The sequence below is a fragment of the Phyllobates terribilis genome, unplaced genomic scaffold (assembly GCF_046119375.1).
Source record: "Phyllobates terribilis strain yellow unplaced genomic scaffold, ASM4611937v1 Scaffold_4489__1_contigs__length_60408, whole genome shotgun sequence".
Taxonomy (NCBI): domain Eukaryota; kingdom Metazoa; phylum Chordata; class Amphibia; order Anura; family Dendrobatidae; genus Phyllobates; species Phyllobates terribilis.
Genome location: NW_027367240.1, coordinates 1 through 18,065, shown reverse-complemented (window position 1 = coordinate 18,065; position 18,065 = coordinate 1). Strand labels below are relative to the sequence as shown.

The 18,065-nt window shown below is 45.0% G+C and overlaps 14 non-coding genes across 14 annotated transcripts; all 14 read right to left on the bottom strand.

The window, feature by feature from the left end:
• Positions 1–746: 746 nt before the first annotated feature.
• LOC141249309 (U2 spliceosomal RNA) lies at positions 747–937 on the bottom strand. Its single transcript, XR_012312114.1, has one exon. It is a non-coding gene; the product is annotated as a U2 spliceosomal RNA (small nuclear RNA).
• Positions 938–2,055: 1,118 nt separating this feature from the next.
• Positions 2,056–2,246, bottom strand: LOC141249308 (U2 spliceosomal RNA). The gene has a single exon (XR_012312113.1). It is a non-coding gene; the product is annotated as a U2 spliceosomal RNA (small nuclear RNA).
• Positions 2,247–3,364: 1,118 nt separating this feature from the next.
• LOC141249307 (U2 spliceosomal RNA) lies at positions 3,365–3,555 on the bottom strand. The gene has a single exon (XR_012312112.1). It is a non-coding gene; the product is annotated as a U2 spliceosomal RNA (small nuclear RNA).
• A 1,118-nt stretch (positions 3,556–4,673) lies between these two features.
• LOC141249306 (U2 spliceosomal RNA) lies at positions 4,674–4,864 on the bottom strand. Its single transcript, XR_012312111.1, has one exon. It is a non-coding gene; the product is annotated as a U2 spliceosomal RNA (small nuclear RNA).
• A 1,118-nt stretch (positions 4,865–5,982) lies between these two features.
• On the bottom strand, positions 5,983–6,173 carry LOC141249305 (U2 spliceosomal RNA). Its single transcript, XR_012312110.1, has one exon. It is a non-coding gene; the product is annotated as a U2 spliceosomal RNA (small nuclear RNA).
• Positions 6,174–7,291: 1,118 nt separating this feature from the next.
• On the bottom strand, positions 7,292–7,482 carry LOC141249304 (U2 spliceosomal RNA). Its single transcript, XR_012312109.1, has one exon. It is a non-coding gene; the product is annotated as a U2 spliceosomal RNA (small nuclear RNA).
• A 1,118-nt stretch (positions 7,483–8,600) lies between these two features.
• LOC141249303 (U2 spliceosomal RNA) lies at positions 8,601–8,791 on the bottom strand. Its single transcript, XR_012312108.1, has one exon. It is a non-coding gene; the product is annotated as a U2 spliceosomal RNA (small nuclear RNA).
• A 1,118-nt stretch (positions 8,792–9,909) lies between these two features.
• LOC141249349 (U2 spliceosomal RNA) lies at positions 9,910–10,100 on the bottom strand. The gene has a single exon (XR_012312153.1). It is a non-coding gene; the product is annotated as a U2 spliceosomal RNA (small nuclear RNA).
• A 1,118-nt stretch (positions 10,101–11,218) lies between these two features.
• Positions 11,219–11,409, bottom strand: LOC141249302 (U2 spliceosomal RNA). The gene has a single exon (XR_012312107.1). It is a non-coding gene; the product is annotated as a U2 spliceosomal RNA (small nuclear RNA).
• A 1,118-nt stretch (positions 11,410–12,527) lies between these two features.
• Positions 12,528–12,718, bottom strand: LOC141249348 (U2 spliceosomal RNA). Its single transcript, XR_012312152.1, has one exon. It is a non-coding gene; the product is annotated as a U2 spliceosomal RNA (small nuclear RNA).
• A 1,118-nt stretch (positions 12,719–13,836) lies between these two features.
• Positions 13,837–14,027, bottom strand: LOC141249336 (U2 spliceosomal RNA). Its single transcript, XR_012312141.1, has one exon. It is a non-coding gene; the product is annotated as a U2 spliceosomal RNA (small nuclear RNA).
• A 1,118-nt stretch (positions 14,028–15,145) lies between these two features.
• On the bottom strand, positions 15,146–15,336 carry LOC141249324 (U2 spliceosomal RNA). Its single transcript, XR_012312130.1, has one exon. It is a non-coding gene; the product is annotated as a U2 spliceosomal RNA (small nuclear RNA).
• Positions 15,337–16,454: 1,118 nt separating this feature from the next.
• LOC141249313 (U2 spliceosomal RNA) lies at positions 16,455–16,645 on the bottom strand. The gene has a single exon (XR_012312117.1). It is a non-coding gene; the product is annotated as a U2 spliceosomal RNA (small nuclear RNA).
• A 1,118-nt stretch (positions 16,646–17,763) lies between these two features.
• LOC141249301 (U2 spliceosomal RNA) lies at positions 17,764–17,954 on the bottom strand. Its single transcript, XR_012312106.1, has one exon. It is a non-coding gene; the product is annotated as a U2 spliceosomal RNA (small nuclear RNA).
• Positions 17,955–18,065: the final 111 nt, after the last annotated feature.

Here is an 18,065-nt window from a genome sequence, read left to right as displayed (position 1 = left end):
TGCTGCTGTGCACAGGTATATAAAGGCTCAGAGCCTATTATGACACGCGCAGCCAGCGTTCCATTGCCACATTCCATCTACTGCAGGCAGGATACCTGGCTGGCTGAATGTCGCTGAGAAGCTCACAGAGACCGCCATAAGCAACAGTTTAACAGAATGCCACAGACTAATCAACCAAACTTTTTGGGTTGGGTTCTCTTTTATAGTCTGCAGGCATTAAATGAAAGAAGTCAGTGTTCCAGCAGAAGGAGACAACGTTTCAGAAAAGGCATTGTAGCAAACCAAAAAAGAAATTTTAAGCGCAGCAGTGTAACCAGCGCACATACCTGTTAGCTCGGGTGAGTTTAAAAGGCTGCTGTTGATAACAAGGGCATTTGCTAAATAGATGGTGTGTGTGCAACAATATACTGAAAGGTCAATTATATTGTGCAGCTTATCTCACCACCTGTAGTTATTTAGGTGAAAGCTCCAAAATGCTTGCCTAATATGTCTGTTTATCCAAAAGGAAGTAGAAAGGGAGAGCTAGAAAGATAGCATTGCATCACATTACATGGCAATGCAATGCACAGTTGCTGAAGTTGAACCAAAATGAGCTTGTAATCTGGCTTCTGCAACTTTGAACATGAAAAATCCAATGAGGAGAAGAAAAGCAGAGCCAAAGAGTCCATCCCAAAATCCGACAAACAAGCAAAATGAACAAAAAACATTGAATTCAATTCTTTCTGATTTTAGAAACTGCATTAAAGAAGGGGTGCACCGGTCCTGGAGATACTGCAATACCAGGTCAATGCGTGGAGTGGACAGAGCAAGCTCTTTTTCCATCTCCCTGTTCTAAAAATCCATTTAATATATGGTCCCCAGATAGGGGACGTATCAGATATTAAACTGATAAGAACAGATACTACACTTGATCTTAGCCAAAAGGCCGAGAAGCGATAACCAGAATTGGTTTCAAACTACGGAGCCACCCAAGGATCCTAAAAAGTCCATTTGTGGAGATGAGCTCCTGGACTCCCGTTAAGAAGACATGTTGTCAACCTCTAGATCCCTTACATGCCTGCACTTTTCGGCTTGCTGCTGCTGCAATCCACGCGTTTTAGATCTGCATAACTCCACCTCTTTAAACACAGCACCTTCACCCCCTGCTGTTCCCACCCGCCTCAACACCGTTGGAAGGGAGGAGAACCAATTAAGGCGGGGGGTGGGGTGGAACGAGCAGCTGTCTACCCTTAGCAGGAGGGCTCCTGATTACATACCTCTCCTGCTGCTGCTGCTGCTGCTGGCTGTCCAGCAGCAGACTGAAGGTGGCTGCTGCTGTGCACAGGTATATAAAGGCTCAGAGCCTATTATGACACGCGCAGCCAGCGTTCCATTGCCACATTCCATCTACTGCAGGCAGGATACCTGGCTGGCTGAATGTCGCTGAGAAGCTCACAGAGACCGCCATAAGCAACAGTTTAACAGAATGCCACAGACTAATCAACCAAACTTTTTGGGTTGGGTTCTCTTTTATAGTCTGCAGGCATTAAATGAAAGAAGTCAGTGTTCCAGCAGAAGGAGACAACGTTTCAGAAAAGGCATTGTAGCAAACCAAAAAAGAAATTTTAAGCGCAGCAGTGTAACCAGCGCACATACCTGTTAGCTCGGGTGAGTTTAAAAGGCTGCTGTTGATAACAAGGGCATTTGCTAAATAGATGGTGTGTGTGCAACAATATACTGAAAGGTCAATTATATTGTGCAGCTTATCTCACCACCTGTAGTTATTTAGGTGAAAGCTCCAAAATGCTTGCCTAATATGTCTGTTTATCCAAAAGGAAGTAGAAAGGGAGAGCTAGAAAGATAGCATTGCATCACATTACATGGCAATGCAATGCACAGTTGCTGAAGTTGAACCAAAATGAGCTTGTAATCTGGCTTCTGCAACTTTGAACATGAAAAATCCAATGAGGAGAAGAAAAGCAGAGCCAAAGAGTCCATCCCAAAATCCGACAAACAAGCAAAATGAACAAAAAACATTGAATTCAATTCTTTCTGATTTTAGAAACTGCATTAAAGAAGGGGTGCACCGGTCCTGGAGATACTGCAATACCAGGTCAATGCGTGGAGTGGACAGAGCAAGCTCTTTTTCCATCTCCCTGTTCTAAAAATCCATTTAATATATGGTCCCCAGATAGGGGACGTATCAGATATTAAACTGATAAGAACAGATACTACACTTGATCTTAGCCAAAAGGCCGAGAAGCGATAACCAGAATTGGTTTCAAACTACGGAGCCACCCAAGGATCCTAAAAAGTCCATTTGTGGAGATGAGCTCCTGGACTCCCGTTAAGAAGACATGTTGTCAACCTCTAGATCCCTTACATGCCTGCACTTTTCGGCTTGCTGCTGCTGCAATCCACGCGTTTTAGATCTGCATAACTCCACCTCTTTAAACACAGCACCTTCACCCCCTGCTGTTCCCACCCGCCTCAACACCGTTGGAAGGGAGGAGAACCAATTAAGGCGGGGGGTGGGGTGGAACGAGCAGCTGTCTACCCTTAGCAGGAGGGCTCCTGATTACATACCTCTCCTGCTGCTGCTGCTGCTGCTGGCTGTCCAGCAGCAGACTGAAGGTGGCTGCTGCTGTGCACAGGTATATAAAGGCTCAGAGCCTATTATGACACGCGCAGCCAGCGTTCCATTGCCACATTCCATCTACTGCAGGCAGGATACCTGGCTGGCTGAATGTCGCTGAGAAGCTCACAGAGACCGCCATAAGCAACAGTTTAACAGAATGCCACAGACTAATCAACCAAACTTTTTGGGTTGGGTTCTCTTTTATAGTCTGCAGGCATTAAATGAAAGAAGTCAGTGTTCCAGCAGAAGGAGACAACGTTTCAGAAAAGGCATTGTAGCAAACCAAAAAAGAAATTTTAAGCGCAGCAGTGTAACCAGCGCACATACCTGTTAGCTCGGGTGAGTTTAAAAGGCTGCTGTTGATAACAAGGGCATTTGCTAAATAGATGGTGTGTGTGCAACAATATACTGAAAGGTCAATTATATTGTGCAGCTTATCTCACCACCTGTAGTTATTTAGGTGAAAGCTCCAAAATGCTTGCCTAATATGTCTGTTTATCCAAAAGGAAGTAGAAAGGGAGAGCTAGAAAGATAGCATTGCATCACATTACATGGCAATGCAATGCACAGTTGCTGAAGTTGAACCAAAATGAGCTTGTAATCTGGCTTCTGCAACTTTGAACATGAAAAATCCAATGAGGAGAAGAAAAGCAGAGCCAAAGAGTCCATCCCAAAATCCGACAAACAAGCAAAATGAACAAAAAACATTGAATTCAATTCTTTCTGATTTTAGAAACTGCATTAAAGAAGGGGTGCACCGGTCCTGGAGATACTGCAATACCAGGTCAATGCGTGGAGTGGACAGAGCAAGCTCTTTTTCCATCTCCCTGTTCTAAAAATCCATTTAATATATGGTCCCCAGATAGGGGACGTATCAGATATTAAACTGATAAGAACAGATACTACACTTGATCTTAGCCAAAAGGCCGAGAAGCGATAACCAGAATTGGTTTCAAACTACGGAGCCACCCAAGGATCCTAAAAAGTCCATTTGTGGAGATGAGCTCCTGGACTCCCGTTAAGAAGACATGTTGTCAACCTCTAGATCCCTTACATGCCTGCACTTTTCGGCTTGCTGCTGCTGCAATCCACGCGTTTTAGATCTGCATAACTCCACCTCTTTAAACACAGCACCTTCACCCCCTGCTGTTCCCACCCGCCTCAACACCGTTGGAAGGGAGGAGAACCAATTAAGGCGGGGGGTGGGGTGGAACGAGCAGCTGTCTACCCTTAGCAGGAGGGCTCCTGATTACATACCTCTCCTGCTGCTGCTGCTGCTGCTGGCTGTCCAGCAGCAGACTGAAGGTGGCTGCTGCTGTGCACAGGTATATAAAGGCTCAGAGCCTATTATGACACGCGCAGCCAGCGTTCCATTGCCACATTCCATCTACTGCAGGCAGGATACCTGGCTGGCTGAATGTCGCTGAGAAGCTCACAGAGACCGCCATAAGCAACAGTTTAACAGAATGCCACAGACTAATCAACCAAACTTTTTGGGTTGGGTTCTCTTTTATAGTCTGCAGGCATTAAATGAAAGAAGTCAGTGTTCCAGCAGAAGGAGACAACGTTTCAGAAAAGGCATTGTAGCAAACCAAAAAAGAAATTTTAAGCGCAGCAGTGTAACCAGCGCACATACCTGTTAGCTCGGGTGAGTTTAAAAGGCTGCTGTTGATAACAAGGGCATTTGCTAAATAGATGGTGTGTGTGCAACAATATACTGAAAGGTCAATTATATTGTGCAGCTTATCTCACCACCTGTAGTTATTTAGGTGAAAGCTCCAAAATGCTTGCCTAATATGTCTGTTTATCCAAAAGGAAGTAGAAAGGGAGAGCTAGAAAGATAGCATTGCATCACATTACATGGCAATGCAATGCACAGTTGCTGAAGTTGAACCAAAATGAGCTTGTAATCTGGCTTCTGCAACTTTGAACATGAAAAATCCAATGAGGAGAAGAAAAGCAGAGCCAAAGAGTCCATCCCAAAATCCGACAAACAAGCAAAATGAACAAAAAACATTGAATTCAATTCTTTCTGATTTTAGAAACTGCATTAAAGAAGGGGTGCACCGGTCCTGGAGATACTGCAATACCAGGTCAATGCGTGGAGTGGACAGAGCAAGCTCTTTTTCCATCTCCCTGTTCTAAAAATCCATTTAATATATGGTCCCCAGATAGGGGACGTATCAGATATTAAACTGATAAGAACAGATACTACACTTGATCTTAGCCAAAAGGCCGAGAAGCGATAACCAGAATTGGTTTCAAACTACGGAGCCACCCAAGGATCCTAAAAAGTCCATTTGTGGAGATGAGCTCCTGGACTCCCGTTAAGAAGACATGTTGTCAACCTCTAGATCCCTTACATGCCTGCACTTTTCGGCTTGCTGCTGCTGCAATCCACGCGTTTTAGATCTGCATAACTCCACCTCTTTAAACACAGCACCTTCACCCCCTGCTGTTCCCACCCGCCTCAACACCGTTGGAAGGGAGGAGAACCAATTAAGGCGGGGGGTGGGGTGGAACGAGCAGCTGTCTACCCTTAGCAGGAGGGCTCCTGATTACATACCTCTCCTGCTGCTGCTGCTGCTGCTGGCTGTCCAGCAGCAGACTGAAGGTGGCTGCTGCTGTGCACAGGTATATAAAGGCTCAGAGCCTATTATGACACGCGCAGCCAGCGTTCCATTGCCACATTCCATCTACTGCAGGCAGGATACCTGGCTGGCTGAATGTCGCTGAGAAGCTCACAGAGACCGCCATAAGCAACAGTTTAACAGAATGCCACAGACTAATCAACCAAACTTTTTGGGTTGGGTTCTCTTTTATAGTCTGCAGGCATTAAATGAAAGAAGTCAGTGTTCCAGCAGAAGGAGACAACGTTTCAGAAAAGGCATTGTAGCAAACCAAAAAAGAAATTTTAAGCGCAGCAGTGTAACCAGCGCACATACCTGTTAGCTCGGGTGAGTTTAAAAGGCTGCTGTTGATAACAAGGGCATTTGCTAAATAGATGGTGTGTGTGCAACAATATACTGAAAGGTCAATTATATTGTGCAGCTTATCTCACCACCTGTAGTTATTTAGGTGAAAGCTCCAAAATGCTTGCCTAATATGTCTGTTTATCCAAAAGGAAGTAGAAAGGGAGAGCTAGAAAGATAGCATTGCATCACATTACATGGCAATGCAATGCACAGTTGCTGAAGTTGAACCAAAATGAGCTTGTAATCTGGCTTCTGCAACTTTGAACATGAAAAATCCAATGAGGAGAAGAAAAGCAGAGCCAAAGAGTCCATCCCAAAATCCGACAAACAAGCAAAATGAACAAAAAACATTGAATTCAATTCTTTCTGATTTTAGAAACTGCATTAAAGAAGGGGTGCACCGGTCCTGGAGATACTGCAATACCAGGTCAATGCGTGGAGTGGACAGAGCAAGCTCTTTTTCCATCTCCCTGTTCTAAAAATCCATTTAATATATGGTCCCCAGATAGGGGACGTATCAGATATTAAACTGATAAGAACAGATACTACACTTGATCTTAGCCAAAAGGCCGAGAAGCGATAACCAGAATTGGTTTCAAACTACGGAGCCACCCAAGGATCCTAAAAAGTCCATTTGTGGAGATGAGCTCCTGGACTCCCGTTAAGAAGACATGTTGTCAACCTCTAGATCCCTTACATGCCTGCACTTTTCGGCTTGCTGCTGCTGCAATCCACGCGTTTTAGATCTGCATAACTCCACCTCTTTAAACACAGCACCTTCACCCCCTGCTGTTCCCACCCGCCTCAACACCGTTGGAAGGGAGGAGAACCAATTAAGGCGGGGGGTGGGGTGGAACGAGCAGCTGTCTACCCTTAGCAGGAGGGCTCCTGATTACATACCTCTCCTGCTGCTGCTGCTGCTGCTGGCTGTCCAGCAGCAGACTGAAGGTGGCTGCTGCTGTGCACAGGTATATAAAGGCTCAGAGCCTATTATGACACGCGCAGCCAGCGTTCCATTGCCACATTCCATCTACTGCAGGCAGGATACCTGGCTGGCTGAATGTCGCTGAGAAGCTCACAGAGACCGCCATAAGCAACAGTTTAACAGAATGCCACAGACTAATCAACCAAACTTTTTGGGTTGGGTTCTCTTTTATAGTCTGCAGGCATTAAATGAAAGAAGTCAGTGTTCCAGCAGAAGGAGACAACGTTTCAGAAAAGGCATTGTAGCAAACCAAAAAAGAAATTTTAAGCGCAGCAGTGTAACCAGCGCACATACCTGTTAGCTCGGGTGAGTTTAAAAGGCTGCTGTTGATAACAAGGGCATTTGCTAAATAGATGGTGTGTGTGCAACAATATACTGAAAGGTCAATTATATTGTGCAGCTTATCTCACCACCTGTAGTTATTTAGGTGAAAGCTCCAAAATGCTTGCCTAATATGTCTGTTTATCCAAAAGGAAGTAGAAAGGGAGAGCTAGAAAGATAGCATTGCATCACATTACATGGCAATGCAATGCACAGTTGCTGAAGTTGAACCAAAATGAGCTTGTAATCTGGCTTCTGCAACTTTGAACATGAAAAATCCAATGAGGAGAAGAAAAGCAGAGCCAAAGAGTCCATCCCAAAATCCGACAAACAAGCAAAATGAACAAAAAACATTGAATTCAATTCTTTCTGATTTTAGAAACTGCATTAAAGAAGGGGTGCACCGGTCCTGGAGATACTGCAATACCAGGTCAATGCGTGGAGTGGACAGAGCAAGCTCTTTTTCCATCTCCCTGTTCTAAAAATCCATTTAATATATGGTCCCCAGATAGGGGACGTATCAGATATTAAACTGATAAGAACAGATACTACACTTGATCTTAGCCAAAAGGCCGAGAAGCGATAACCAGAATTGGTTTCAAACTACGGAGCCACCCAAGGATCCTAAAAAGTCCATTTGTGGAGATGAGCTCCTGGACTCCCGTTAAGAAGACATGTTGTCAACCTCTAGATCCCTTACATGCCTGCACTTTTCGGCTTGCTGCTGCTGCAATCCACGCGTTTTAGATCTGCATAACTCCACCTCTTTAAACACAGCACCTTCACCCCCTGCTGTTCCCACCCGCCTCAACACCGTTGGAAGGGAGGAGAACCAATTAAGGCGGGGGGTGGGGTGGAACGAGCAGCTGTCTACCCTTAGCAGGAGGGCTCCTGATTACATACCTCTCCTGCTGCTGCTGCTGCTGCTGGCTGTCCAGCAGCAGACTGAAGGTGGCTGCTGCTGTGCACAGGTATATAAAGGCTCAGAGCCTATTATGACACGCGCAGCCAGCGTTCCATTGCCACATTCCATCTACTGCAGGCAGGATACCTGGCTGGCTGAATGTCGCTGAGAAGCTCACAGAGACCGCCATAAGCAACAGTTTAACAGAATGCCACAGACTAATCAACCAAACTTTTTGGGTTGGGTTCTCTTTTATAGTCTGCAGGCATTAAATGAAAGAAGTCAGTGTTCCAGCAGAAGGAGACAACGTTTCAGAAAAGGCATTGTAGCAAACCAAAAAAGAAATTTTAAGCGCAGCAGTGTAACCAGCGCACATACCTGTTAGCTCGGGTGAGTTTAAAAGGCTGCTGTTGATAACAAGGGCATTTGCTAAATAGATGGTGTGTGTGCAACAATATACTGAAAGGTCAATTATATTGTGCAGCTTATCTCACCACCTGTAGTTATTTAGGTGAAAGCTCCAAAATGCTTGCCTAATATGTCTGTTTATCCAAAAGGAAGTAGAAAGGGAGAGCTAGAAAGATAGCATTGCATCACATTACATGGCAATGCAATGCACAGTTGCTGAAGTTGAACCAAAATGAGCTTGTAATCTGGCTTCTGCAACTTTGAACATGAAAAATCCAATGAGGAGAAGAAAAGCAGAGCCAAAGAGTCCATCCCAAAATCCGACAAACAAGCAAAATGAACAAAAAACATTGAATTCAATTCTTTCTGATTTTAGAAACTGCATTAAAGAAGGGGTGCACCGGTCCTGGAGATACTGCAATACCAGGTCAATGCGTGGAGTGGACAGAGCAAGCTCTTTTTCCATCTCCCTGTTCTAAAAATCCATTTAATATATGGTCCCCAGATAGGGGACGTATCAGATATTAAACTGATAAGAACAGATACTACACTTGATCTTAGCCAAAAGGCCGAGAAGCGATAACCAGAATTGGTTTCAAACTACGGAGCCACCCAAGGATCCTAAAAAGTCCATTTGTGGAGATGAGCTCCTGGACTCCCGTTAAGAAGACATGTTGTCAACCTCTAGATCCCTTACATGCCTGCACTTTTCGGCTTGCTGCTGCTGCAATCCACGCGTTTTAGATCTGCATAACTCCACCTCTTTAAACACAGCACCTTCACCCCCTGCTGTTCCCACCCGCCTCAACACCGTTGGAAGGGAGGAGAACCAATTAAGGCGGGGGGTGGGGTGGAACGAGCAGCTGTCTACCCTTAGCAGGAGGGCTCCTGATTACATACCTCTCCTGCTGCTGCTGCTGCTGCTGGCTGTCCAGCAGCAGACTGAAGGTGGCTGCTGCTGTGCACAGGTATATAAAGGCTCAGAGCCTATTATGACACGCGCAGCCAGCGTTCCATTGCCACATTCCATCTACTGCAGGCAGGATACCTGGCTGGCTGAATGTCGCTGAGAAGCTCACAGAGACCGCCATAAGCAACAGTTTAACAGAATGCCACAGACTAATCAACCAAACTTTTTGGGTTGGGTTCTCTTTTATAGTCTGCAGGCATTAAATGAAAGAAGTCAGTGTTCCAGCAGAAGGAGACAACGTTTCAGAAAAGGCATTGTAGCAAACCAAAAAAGAAATTTTAAGCGCAGCAGTGTAACCAGCGCACATACCTGTTAGCTCGGGTGAGTTTAAAAGGCTGCTGTTGATAACAAGGGCATTTGCTAAATAGATGGTGTGTGTGCAACAATATACTGAAAGGTCAATTATATTGTGCAGCTTATCTCACCACCTGTAGTTATTTAGGTGAAAGCTCCAAAATGCTTGCCTAATATGTCTGTTTATCCAAAAGGAAGTAGAAAGGGAGAGCTAGAAAGATAGCATTGCATCACATTACATGGCAATGCAATGCACAGTTGCTGAAGTTGAACCAAAATGAGCTTGTAATCTGGCTTCTGCAACTTTGAACATGAAAAATCCAATGAGGAGAAGAAAAGCAGAGCCAAAGAGTCCATCCCAAAATCCGACAAACAAGCAAAATGAACAAAAAACATTGAATTCAATTCTTTCTGATTTTAGAAACTGCATTAAAGAAGGGGTGCACCGGTCCTGGAGATACTGCAATACCAGGTCAATGCGTGGAGTGGACAGAGCAAGCTCTTTTTCCATCTCCCTGTTCTAAAAATCCATTTAATATATGATCCCCAGATAGGGGACGTATCAGATATTAAACTGATAAGAACAGATACTACACTTGATCTTAGCCAAAAGGCCGAGAAGCGATAACCAGAATTGGTTTCAAACTACGGAGCCACCCAAGGATCCTAAAAAGTCCATTTGTGGAGATGAGCTCCTGGACTCCCGTTAAGAAGACATGTTGTCAACCTCTAGATCCCTTACATGCCTGCACTTTTCGGCTTGCTGCTGCTGCAATCCACGCGTTTTAGATCTGCATAACTCCACCTCTTTAAACACAGCACCTTCACCCCCTGCTGTTCCCACCCGCCTCAACACCGTTGGAAGGGAGGAGAACCAATTAAGGCGGGGGGTGGGGTGGAACGAGCAGCTGTCTACCCTTAGCAGGAGGGCTCCTGATTACATACCTCTCCTGCTGCTGCTGCTGCTGCTGGCTGTCCAGCAGCAGACTGAAGGTGGCTGCTGCTGTGCACAGGTATATAAAGGCTCAGAGCCTATTATGACACGCGCAGCCAGCGTTCCATTGCCACATTCCATCTACTGCAGGCAGGATACCTGGCTGGCTGAATGTCGCTGAGAAGCTCACAGAGACCGCCATAAGCAACAGTTTAACAGAATGCCACAGACTAATCAACCAAACTTTTTGGGTTGGGTTCTCTTTTATAGTCTGCAGGCATTAAATGAAAGAAGTCAGTGTTCCAGCAGAAGGAGACAACGTTTCAGAAAAGGCATTGTAGCAAACCAAAAAAGAAATTTTAAGCGCAGCAGTGTAACCAGCGCACATACCTGTTAGCTCGGGTGAGTTTAAAAGGCTGCTGTTGATAACAAGGGCATTTGCTAAATAGATGGTGTGTGTGCAACAATATACTGAAAGGTCAATTATATTGTGCAGCTTATCTCACCACCTGTAGTTATTTAGGTGAAAGCTCCAAAATGCTTGCCTAATATGTCTGTTTATCCAAAAGGAAGTAGAAAGGGAGAGCTAGAAAGATAGCATTGCATCACATTACATGGCAATGCAATGCACAGTTGCTGAAGTTGAACCAAAATGAGCTTGTAATCTGGCTTCTGCAACTTTGAACATGAAAAATCCAATGAGGAGAAGAAAAGCAGAGCCAAAGAGTCCATCCCAAAATCCGACAAACAAGCAAAATGAACAAAAAACATTGAATTCAATTCTTTCTGATTTTAGAAACTGCATTAAAGAAGGGGTGCACCGGTCCTGGAGATACTGCAATACCAGGTCAATGCGTGGAGTGGACAGAGCAAGCTCTTTTTCCATCTCCCTGTTCTAAAAATCCATTTAATATATGGTCCCCAGATAGGGGACGTATCAGATATTAAACTGATAAGAACAGATACTACACTTGATCTTAGCCAAAAGGCCGAGAAGCGATAACCAGAATTGGTTTCAAACTACGGAGCCACCCAAGGATCCTAAAAAGTCCATTTGTGGAGATGAGCTCCTGGACTCCCGTTAAGAAGACATGTTGTCAACCTCTAGATCCCTTACATGCCTGCACTTTTCGGCTTGCTGCTGCTGCAATCCACGCGTTTTAGATCTGCATAACTCCACCTCTTTAAACACAGCACCTTCACCCCCTGCTGTTCCCACCCGCCTCAACACCGTTGGAAGGGAGGAGAACCAATTAAGGCGGGGGGTGGGGTGGAACGAGCAGCTGTCTACCCTTAGCAGGAGGGCTCCTGATTACATACCTCTCCTGCTGCTGCTGCTGCTGCTGGCTGTCCAGCAGCAGACTGAAGGTGGCTGCTGCTGTGCACAGGTATATAAAGGCTCAGAGCCTATTATGACACGCGCAGCCAGCGTTCCATTGCCACATTCCATCTACTGCAGGCAGGATACCTGGCTGGCTGAATGTCGCTGAGAAGCTCACAGAGACCGCCATAAGCAACAGTTTAACAGAATGCCACAGACTAATCAACCAAACTTTTTGGGTTGGGTTCTCTTTTATAGTCTGCAGGCATTAAATGAAAGAAGTCAGTGTTCCAGCAGAAGGAGACAACGTTTCAGAAAAGGCATTGTAGCAAACCAAAAAAGAAATTTTAAGCGCAGCAGTGTAACCAGCGCACATACCTGTTAGCTCGGGTGAGTTTAAAAGGCTGCTGTTGATAACAAGGGCATTTGCTAAATAGATGGTGTGTGTGCAACAATATACTGAAAGGTCAATTATATTGTGCAGCTTATCTCACCACCTGTAGTTATTTAGGTGAAAGCTCCAAAATGCTTGCCTAATATGTCTGTTTATCCAAAAGGAAGTAGAAAGGGAGAGCTAGAAAGATAGCATTGCATCACATTACATGGCAATGCAATGCACAGTTGCTGAAGTTGAACCAAAATGAGCTTGTAATCTGGCTTCTGCAACTTTGAACATGAAAAATCCAATGAGGAGAAGAAAAGCAGAGCCAAAGAGTCCATCCCAAAATCCGACAAACAAGCAAAATGAACAAAAAACATTGAATTCAATTCTTTCTGATTTTAGAAACTGCATTAAAGAAGGGGTGCACCGGTCCTGGAGATACTGCAATACCAGGTCAATGCGTGGAGTGGACAGAGCAAGCTCTTTTTCCATCTCCCTGTTCTAAAAATCCATTTAATATATGGTCCCCAGATAGGGGACGTATCAGATATTAAACTGATAAGAACAGATACTACACTTGATCTTAGCCAAAAGGCCGAGAAGCGATAACCAGAATTGGTTTCAAACTACGGAGCCACCCAAGGATCCTAAAAAGTCCATTTGTGGAGATGAGCTCCTGGACTCCCGTTAAGAAGACATGTTGTCAACCTCTAGATCCCTTACATGCCTGCACTTTTCGGCTTGCTGCTGCTGCAATCCACGCGTTTTAGATCTGCATAACTCCACCTCTTTAAACACAGCACCTTCACCCCCTGCTGTTCCCACCCGCCTCAACACCGTTGGAAGGGAGGAGAACCAATTAAGGCGGGGGGTGGGGTGGAACGAGCAGCTGTCTACCCTTAGCAGGAGGGCTCCTGATTACATACCTCTCCTGCTGCTGCTGCTGCTGCTGGCTGTCCAGCAGCAGACTGAAGGTGGCTGCTGCTGTGCACAGGTATATAAAGGCTCAGAGCCTATTATGACACGCGCAGCCAGCGTTCCATTGCCACATTCCATCTACTGCAGGCAGGATACCTGGCTGGCTGAATGTCGCTGAGAAGCTCACAGAGACCGCCATAAGCAACAGTTTAACAGAATGCCACAGACTAATCAACCAAACTTTTTGGGTTGGGTTCTCTTTTATAGTCTGCAGGCATTAAATGAAAGAAGTCAGTGTTCCAGCAGAAGGAGACAACGTTTCAGAAAAGGCATTGTAGCAAACCAAAAAAGAAATTTTAAGCGCAGCAGTGTAACCAGCGCACATACCTGTTAGCTCGGGTGAGTTTAAAAGGCTGCTGTTGATAACAAGGGCATTTGCTAAATAGATGGTGTGTGTGCAACAATATACTGAAAGGTCAATTATATTGTGCAGCTTATCTCACCACCTGTAGTTATTTAGGTGAAAGCTCCAAAATGCTTGCCTAATATGTCTGTTTATCCAAAAGGAAGTAGAAAGGGAGAGCTAGAAAGATAGCATTGCATCACATTACATGGCAATGCAATGCACAGTTGCTGAAGTTGAACCAAAATGAGCTTGTAATCTGGCTTCTGCAACTTTGAACATGAAAAATCCAATGAGGAGAAGAAAAGCAGAGCCAAAGAGTCCATCCCAAAATCCGACAAACAAGCAAAATGAACAAAAAACATTGAATTCAATTCTTTCTGATTTTAGAAACTGCATTAAAGAAGGGGTGCACCGGTCCTGGAGATACTGCAATACCAGGTCAATGCGTGGAGTGGACAGAGCAAGCTCTTTTTCCATCTCCCTGTTCTAAAAATCCATTTAATATATGGTCCCCAGATAGGGGACGTATCAGATATTAAACTGATAAGAACAGATACTACACTTGATCTTAGCCAAAAGGCCGAGAAGCGATAACCAGAATTGGTTTCAAACTACGGAGCCACCCAAGGATCCTAAAAAGTCCATTTGTGGAGATGAGCTCCTGGACTCCCGTTAAGAAGACATGTTGTCAACCTCTAGATCCCTTACATGCCTGCACTTTTCGGCTTGCTGCTGCTGCAATCCACGCGTTTTAGATCTGCATAACTCCACCTCTTTAAACACAGCACCTTCACCCCCTGCTGTTCCCACCCGCCTCAACACCGTTGGAAGGGAGGAGAACCAATTAAGGCGGGGGGTGGGGTGGAACGAGCAGCTGTCTACCCTTAGCAGGAGGGCTCCTGATTACATACCTCTCCTGCTGCTGCTGCTGCTGCTGGCTGTCCAGCAGCAGACTGAAGGTGGCTGCTGCTGTGCACAGGTATATAAAGGCTCAGAGCCTATTATGACACGCGCAGCCAGCGTTCCATTGCCACATTCCATCTACTGCAGGCAGGATACCTGGCTGGCTGAATGTCGCTGAGAAGCTCACAGAGACCGCCATAAGCAACAGTTTAACAGAATGCCACAGACTAATCAACCAAACTTTTTGGGTTGGGTTCTCTTTTATAGTCTGCAGGCATTAAATGAAAGAAGTCAGTGTTCCAGCAGAAGGAGACAACGTTTCAGAAAAGGCATTGTAGCAAACCAAAAAAGAAATTTTAAGCGCAGCAGTGTAACCAGCGCACATACCTGTTAGCTCGGGTGAGTTTAAAAGGCTGCTGTTGATAACAAGGGCATTTGCTAAATAGATGGTGTGTGTGCAACAATATACTGAAAGGTCAATTATATTGTGCAGCTTATCTCACCACCTGTAGTTATTTAGGTGAAAGCTCCAAAATGCTTGCCTAATATGTCTGTTTATCCAAAAGGAAGTAGAAAGGGAGAGCTAGAAAGATAGCATTGCATCACATTACATGGCAATGCAATGCACAGTTGCTGAAGTTGAACCAAAATGAGCTTGTAATCTGGCTTCTGCAACTTTGAACATGAAAAATCCAATGAGGAGAAGAAAAGCAGAGCCAAAGAGTCCATCCCAAAATCCGACAAACAAGCAAAATGAACAAAAAACATTGAATTCAATTCTTTCTGATTTTAGAAACTGCATTAAAGAAGGGGTGCACCGGTCCTGGAGATACTGCAATACCAGGTCAATGCGTGGAGTGGACAGAGCAAGCTCTTTTTCCATCTCCCTGTTCTAAAAATCCATTTAATATATGGTCCCCAGATAGGGGACGTATCAGATATTAAACTGATAAGAACAGATACTACACTTGATCTTAGCCAAAAGGCCGAGAAGCGATAACCAGAATTGGTTTCAAACTACGGAGCCACCCAAGGATCCTAAAAAGTCCATTTGTGGAGATGAGCTCCTGGACTCCCGTTAAGAAGACATGTTGTCAACCTCTAGATCCCTTACATGCCTGCACTTTTCGGCTTGCTGCTGCTGCAATCCACGCGTTTTAGATCTGCATAACTCCACCTCTTTAAACACAGCACCTTCACCCCCTGCTGTTCCCACCCGCCTCAACACCGTTGGAAGGGAGGAGAACCAATTAAGGCGGGGGGTGGGGTGGAACGAGCAGCTGTCTACCCTTAGCAGGAGGGCTCCTGATTACATACCTCTCCTGCTGCTGCTGCTGCTGCTGGCTGTCCAGCAGCAGACTGAAGGTGGCTGCTGCTGTGCACAGGTATATAAAGGCTCAGAGCCTATTATGACACGCGCAGCCAGCGTTCCATTGCCACATTCCATCTACTGCAGGCAGGATACCTGGCTGGCTGAATGTCGCTGAGAAGCTCACAGAGACCGCCATAAGCAACAGTTTAACAGAATGCCACAGACTAATCAACCAAACTTTTTGGGTTGGGTTCTCTTTTATAGTCTGCAGGCATTAAATGAAAGAAGTCAGTGTTCCAGCAGAAGGAGACAACGTTTCAGAAAAGGCATTGTAGCAAACCAAAAAAGAAATTTTAAGCGCAGCAGTGTAACCAGCGCACATACCTGTTAGCTCGGGTGAGTTTAAAAGGCTGCTGTTGATAACAAGGGCATTTGCTAAATAGATGGTGTGTGTGCAACAATATACTGAAAGGTCAATTATATTGTGCAGCTTATCTCACCACCTGTAGTTATTTAGGTGAAAGCTCCAAAATGCTTGCCTAATATGTCTGTTTATCCAAAAGGAAGTAGAAAGGGAGAGCTAGAAAGATAGCATTGCATCACATTACATGGCAATGCAATGCACAGTTGCTGAAGTTGAACCAAAATGAGCTTGTAATCTGGCTTCTGCAACTTTGAACATGAAAAATCCAATGAGGAGAAGAAAAGCAGAGCCAAAGAGTCCATCCCAAAATCCGACAAACAAGCAAAATGAACAAAAAACATTGAATTCAATTCTTTCTGATTTTAGAAACTGCATTAAAGAAGGGGTGCACCGGTCCTGGAGATACTGCAATACCAGGTCAATGCGTGGAGTGGACAGAGCAAGCTCTTTTTCCATCTCCCTGTTCTAAAAATCCATTTAATATATGGTCCCCAGATAGGGGACGTATCAGATATTAAACTGATAAGAACAGATACTACACTTGATCTTAGCCAAAAGGCCGAGAAGCGATAACCAGAATTGGTTTCAAACTACGGAGCCACCCAAGGATCCTAAAAAGTCCATTTGTGGAGATGAGCTCCTGGACTCCCGTTAAGAAGACATGTTGTCAACCTCTAGATCCCTTACATGCCTGCACTTTTCGGCTTGCTGCTGCTGCAATCCACGCGTTTTAGATCTGCATAACTCCACCTCTTTAAACACAGCACCTTCACCCCCTGCTGTTCCCACCCGCCTCAACACCGTTGGAAGGGAGGAGAACCAATTAAGGCGGGGGGTGGGGTGGAACGAGCAGCTGTCTACCCTTAGCAGGAGGGCTCCTGATTACATACCTCTCCTGCTGCTGCTGCTGCTGCTGGCTGTCCAGCAGCAGACTGAAGGTGGCTGCTGCTGTGCACAGGTATATAAAGGCTCAGAGCCTATTATGACACGCGCAGCCAGCGTTCCATTGCCACATTCCATCTACTGCAGGCAGGATACCTGGCTGGCTGAATGTCGCTGAGAAGCTCACAGAGACCGCCATAAGCAACAGTTTAACAGAATGCCACAGACTAATCAACCAAACTTTTTGGGTTGGGTTCTCTTTTATAGTCTGCAGGCATTAAATGAAAGAAGTCAGTGTTCCAGCAGAAGGAGACAACGTTTCAGAAAAGGCATTGTAGCAAACCAAAAAAGAAATTTTAAGCGCAGCAGTGTAACCAGCGCACATACCTGTTAGCTCGGGTGAGTTTAAAAGGCTGCTGTTGATAACAAGGGCATTTGCTAAATAGATGGTGTGTGTGCAACAATATACTGAAAGGTCAATTATATTGTGCAGCTTATCTCACCACCTGTAGTTATTTAGGTGAAAGCTCCAAAATGCTTGCCTAATATGTCTGTTTATCCAAAAGGAAGTAGAAAGGGAGAGCTAGAAAGATAGCATTGCATCACATTACATGGCAATGCAATGCACAGTTGCTGAAGTTGAACCAAAATGAGCTTGTAATCTGGCTTCTGCAACTTTGAACATGAAAAATCCAATGAGGAGAAGAAAAGCAGAGCCAAAGAGTCCATCCCAAAATCCGACAAACAAGCAAAATGAACAAAAAACATTGAATTCAATTCTTTCTGATTTTAGAAACTGCATTAAAGAAGGGGTGCACCGGTCCTGGAGATACTGCAATACCAGGTCAATGCGTGGAGTGGACAGAGCAAGCTCTTTTTCCATCTCCCTGTTCTAAAAATCCATTTAATATATGGTCCCCAGATAGGGGACGTATCAGATATTAAACTGATAAGAACAGATACTACACTTGATCTTAGCCAAAAGGCCGAGAAGCGATAACCAGAATTGGTTTCAAACTACGGAGCCACCCAAGGATCCTAAAAAGTCCATTTGTGGAGATGAGCTCCTGGACTCCCGTTAAGAAGACATGTTGTCAACCTCTAGATCC